This window comes from Anabrus simplex, chromosome 11 (genome assembly GCF_040414725.1).
Source record: "Anabrus simplex isolate iqAnaSimp1 chromosome 11, ASM4041472v1, whole genome shotgun sequence".
NCBI classification, from domain to species: domain Eukaryota; kingdom Metazoa; phylum Arthropoda; class Insecta; order Orthoptera; family Tettigoniidae; genus Anabrus; species Anabrus simplex.
The window spans coordinates 94,958,481-94,964,480 of record NC_090275.1 but is presented as its reverse complement, the minus strand read 5'-3'; positions in this window follow the sequence as shown (position 1 = coordinate 94,964,480).

The following is a 6,000-nucleotide window of genomic DNA, read 5'->3' as shown; positions in this document are numbered from 1 at the left end:
TGCAAGACGTATATATAAAATATTATGTTCATGTGGTGTGCCACCGAAATCGTGTTCGCGTGTCACCTGGTGACACGCGTGGCATAGGTTCGCCATCCCTGCTCTAGAGCCTGCACAACTTTACCGTGATGTTTATACACAGCTTCGACCGCATCTAATTTTGCAGACCATCTTGTATTGCTTTCAGGTTTCAATGTCAGTGGCACATACTTTCGGAGAACTTCCCAGCGTGAAGTTGAAGCCGCAAAGAAAGAATACATACTGTTCAAAGTTCCGAAAAAATTCTGAGCCTCAATAGTAGCACTGGCCGCATTAGCACCAACTAAACTGAGGGAGTGAGCAGCACATGGGACAAAATATGATAGCTCGTTCTCATGAAGTAGTCTGAACTGAACTCCTTTATACTTCCCGGCCATATTTGCCCCATTGTCGTAGGATTGGCCTCCACAGTTCTCTAAGTTTAGTCCATCTTTGTCTATTTTTTTTAGGATTTCTTGGCTGAGACCTTCGCCTGTTTTGTCACTAACTGGGAAAAAATCAATAAAATTTTCTTCTACCTCCGATGCATTTGTTTTGACGTAACGAACTACTTGAGTCATTTGCTCACTGTGGCTGATATCCGGAGTGCAATCAAATATTAAAGAATAGTATTTCACATCCAAAATGTCTTGTATTATCTTTTGCCTTATGTTATTGGCAATAATTTCAAGGAACTCATCTTGTATTTTATGTGAGAAATACGAGATTTGCCCTTTCTTATGCCGCTCAATATGTTGTAGAAGAGGGACATTGTAATGCAATATAAGTTCTATTGTATTCAATAACTTTCCACTGGATGGGTCGCTGAAATCAGTCTTCTTTAGTTCCTCAGAATGGACTCCCTTGCTTTGCTAGGAATAGAATAAAATCGATAATGCAGCGCAATACCACCTTCCAGTGAGACTCTTCTTGATGGATCTGGTTTTGGAGTTCTGCATCAATACCTCTCTTTCCTAAACAAGATTCCAGAGCTTTCCACGAACAAAAGCAAAGTTTGTGGTTGGATGAATTTTCATGTTCAGGCAATTTTTCACTGAGTTTTCTCCAATTAGTAAGTCCTCTTCCTTTAGCTAAGGAAGGCACTTGATTTGATGCTAAGTGTGAAAACAGCCTGCAGGGAAAACACAATATAGAGCTTTCTTACTTTCACTATAGCTTATCCATGATCTCTCTACTTTTTCTTCATTTTAAGAACTTTATAAAACCAATCTTTGGTTAAGTTACGTCCTTCTCTGCTGCTATTACTTAAATTTGGCTCAATCATATTTTCAAAGCTCATTTTTGTTATGTAACACCTTTCAGAATCTGAAAAACTCTGTGGCCATGAACCAGGGTCCCTAAAATCAAAGGAAAACTCGAACGTTTCTTGGAGACCAGTTGTAGGTTCTGGACGAGATGATAATTCAACTTGATTCGCTTCACCAGTAGGACTGAGTTTCTTCCAAAGGTCGACATGTTGTGTGCTTTCCTCTCCAGCTTCAACGTCATCTAAAATATTAAAAGCCGGGATTAAAATTCAATCAGTAATATGATATGTTACAAAATGAAGTATTGAAAAATTGTCGTAAAGTCCGATAAGACACAATTAATTCATCTCTTCCCTAATGTGCTATAATTTAATTATTGAAATAAAAATTAATATTTACTTACCTGATTTTTCTTTTCAGCCTTCATCTTCATTAAGATTAGGTGTTTAAAAAAATGCTCCTAATTTTGGTGTTTGTGACAGCACATCGCTTTCTTTCTTCCTTCTTTCTTTGGCAAGTTTTCTATACTCGGCTCCACTGAATCGTTTTCTACCATCCATAATTTGGAAGCTGATAAAAACGCAGCTCAAAGTGTACTAAACAATTCCGTTTTCCAAACGCTGATACACGGTAACACGAATAACTAACCAACACTCCGAACATTAATAACTAAACAGTAAATGCAAATAAAATAAAACAACTGTCGGTTCGTATCAACACACGCAGACAACAGTCTACGCAGGCTACATGTGTAGCCGTCGATAACGACAACGATGACTGCAGGTGTCTGTTTAGTTTATTGTTTATTGGAAGCAGAGAGGAGCATAGTGAAAAAGGTGGTGAGGTAGATGAGGTGGTCGCGCATCGCGTCAAGTTCAGACTGTTTTTGAGTCCCTGACCCCGCTGCCGAGCTCTCAGGCTACTAATGATTAATTTCAGTAGTAGGCATAACAGTATAAGACTCACTCCAGACGCATGAATTACGTTAATTCTTGTGTCGTGTCTTATAATGAAGAAAATAACTTGGTATACAGTGTCAGTGTAATAAAGTTGATGAATTGGGCAACAGAATTAAATACAATTCAACAATATTAATTGTGGTATCATTATTTTGAAAAATTGAATAACTTATTATTTTTAATAAACTTTTCAAATGTTGCCGCCCCCTGAAATCTGCCGCCCGGAGCACGTGCTCCCCCTGCCCCGCCCTAGTTCCGGGTCTGGTCTAGGGTCTTAGATTGAAGGATGATATATGTAACATCAGTCAATGAAAATATTTCATTTAAAACGTTCAGAAGAAAATTGAACTGAAATTCTGTTAACTCGCTTGCCTCATTAATTGTATTGTTATCCCAGTTCCCAGGTTCCTCCAAAATACTTTCGAAAAGCTCTTGGAGAGGAGCACAATATTCCGCGATGGTCTGTGCTAAACGGCTGGAATAGTTCCACCTTGTTGGAGCAAGTTTAGGAAACCTTTTCTTGAGGATACTGTCCAGCAGGTTAGTTCTCTTAGAAGAATTGCTAAAAAAAAATGTCGCAAAGCCACTCACCGTTGCGAAGAATATACGACATTCTTTTGTCATGAAACGGCTTGAGAGAAGACTAAATGAGGCGAGGAGCATATTTCCAAAACGTCCTTTCTCCACATTTTGAGGAAATTGACTTATGGATACATCGATAATGTCCATCTCTTTCTCCGTGGAATGGTGAAGAAATTTTTAGGCAGAATGTCGTTTTTATAAGCACAAAACACGGTTAAATATGAGTTATGTTTCCAAAAAGTCTCCTCTCCACAGCAATATGGCTGACTGTAGTGCATCATAATTATGTTTACAAAATGTCTCTTCTTCTCTGTACTGTATAACAAGGACTGCCATTTTTGTTTCAAAGTTGTCTCTTATCCTCCAATACAACTAAATATAAAGGCAATGGAAAACGAGCATTTTATGCAATTTCTGTGCAAATATGTTGATAATTGTGTAGTGGTAACATTGTTTCATGACTATGAGATTAGGAAAACAATTGAACTACAGGTTATGGTCAACGAGCTCTAGCTTATGGTGTAATAATACATTCGAGTCTTTGTACTTTCTGGACGATAACACATGAGTCCAACCACACCTTTCAAGAAGAAGAAGAAGAAGAAGAAGAAGAAGAAGAGTCTTTGTACTTCGTGTGCGCTTTTTGCTAAATTATTGTACTTTTACGCATATTGTTTGGTATGTTTAATAAGGTTGGACATACTTTTTGTCAGGTGTTTACTGTTACATTCGTTTCCACGCAAATAATGGTAGAAATACAGTCAAATGAAGATAGTGTGAAAAACAGTGTAGAAAAGGGAGAAAACGTACGGTACTAGGAATGAGGAGGAGTGGAGGAAAAATGTTAAGAAACGAAAACTCTATGCTCAGAAGAGACTACCACAGATTCCGAAGTGTACGCAAGTCAGCAGTGTTTTGAAAGTGTAAAGAGTTATCTATGCAGGATATTCAAATGTATTTCCAAAACGTCTCTTATCCTTTTTATATTTCCAAAATGTCCCTTCTCCAACTCATTTTCATTAATATCTAATTAACGGTATGGTATTAAATGCATTTTTTTGATTGTGGGAAATTATGGAATGTATAACAATTAGCTAGAATATTGTTTGACAGAGTCAAACTCAAAATTACATTTTCTATTCGTTTTTTCTCCTTTCTGTAAACTAGAAGCTGCTGGAGAAAGGACGTTTTGGAAATATGCTCCCCAAATTAAGCTTATGAGCGTAGCAGTGGGTGAATACAGCCTCAGGAACTACTTTTAATTTAGCTTGCATACCATTCAGCTGACCTGCAAGCACCACCGCTCCATCGATATAGTCTGCGCAGCTAATTTTTCGCGGCAGTTAAAAGTTATCCGGTCACTCAATCGCAAGTCTCACCAATGCATTCGCTGTCCTATCAGAACTCACGTTATAGAAACCAACAAATCTTTCAACATCATCACCATTATGAACGTATCTGAGGACAATAGATAACTGTGAAAAGTTCGAAACATCAGAAGTCTCATCAATCATAATTCCTACGAATTTAGCTTCCCCAACCTGAATCTTTATTTCAGCGGTCATTACGATGCAGATGCTTTGAATTAAATCGTTCTGAAATGAAATGGCGTATGGCTTTTAGTACCGGGAGTGTCCGAGGACAAGTTTGGTTCGCCAGGTGCAGGTCTTTTGAATTGACACCCGTGGGTGACCTGCGCATCGTGATGAGAATGAAATACACCCAGCCCTCGTGCCAGCGAAATTCACCATTTATGGTTAAAATTCTCGACCTTGCCGGGAATCGAACCCGGGACCCCTGTGACCAAAGGCCAGCACGCTAACCATTTAGCCATGGAGCCGGACAAATCGTTCTGAATGAGTGGAAGCAGTCCTGTAAATGCACTCGCTTTTGTGAAGTGACTAATTTTTCATCAAACTCGGCTAGCAATTTAATTAGTTCTATGTAATTCCCTCTGTTGTTGGATTCACTAGCCTCATTGTGCCCACGGAATGGTAACTGTTGCTTCCCCAAAAAGCATGTCACCTCAATCAGCCGTTTCAGAATTTTCCTGATTTTCTTAACGGCTTCGTTGTGCCTTAAACCATTTTCCTGCTTCTGCTTATCCAACTGCAAATCTATCCTAGTTTTACCAAAGGTACCTAAGGATATCCATGCGTGGATATGACAATCGTTTCTTTATGTTCCAAGGGGAATTTTCAGTAACAAACAATAAGCGAGGCCAACAGAATAATTTGTATAGTGACTCAGAGCCAGAGAGCCAAACAGTTTTACTGTAAGTTTCTGGATTGAACGTGCGAACACAATTCTTGAAAATGAAAACCTACAACCTGCTTTCCAGTCATTGACCGGGTCAGGGATGTAATAAAAAGTAAACTCGTGTCCTCATCCCGAGGCGATACACTAACCGTTACGCTACAGAGGCGGACAGGGATGTAATGAATGAAACATATATAGGCTGTTATTACAATGGGGTCGCCACTACCAAGGTGATTTATTAATGAGTGATAAATGCTATGAAATGATAATGGAGAGTGTTGCTGGAATGAAAGATGACAGGCAAAACCGGAGTACCCGGAGAAAAACCTGTCCCGCCTCCGCTTTGTCCAGCACAAATCTCACATGGAGTCACCGGGATTGGAACCACGGTATCCAGCGGTGAGAGGCCGACGCGCTGCCGTCTGAACCACGGAGGCTACTGCAGTTCTTGTTTTCTGTTTTTAAATTTTTTATTTAAATTTATTTAAATTTTGCGGGGGAAGTATTGGAATCTTTTCATCAAACGAACGGCCAGTAAATGGCTTTTCAAACAGATTTACAATTACGGTATATCCGTTTTAGACTCATCCATCGTTAATACCGCACATGCAGAGGATATAAAAAACGCCAAAAACGACGAATAGCACAGGGACAGCACACATATAATGAACTCACTAATCAGCAAAATACAATGAATGAACTCACTAGTCAGCCACAACTCAAGCACTGGAGGTAAGTCACCCCAGTGGCATTTGTCAGTTTCGTCAGGTTGGGTTCTCGCTAGGGGGTAATCCGTTCGCAGTAAACTTGGACATTCCGACTTTCTCCAAATTGCTAACAGATGGCACTTGTATGGGGTGACAAAGTGTGACCAAGTTTCAATTGCAGCGACATCATTCGGAGGGTTTCAGAAC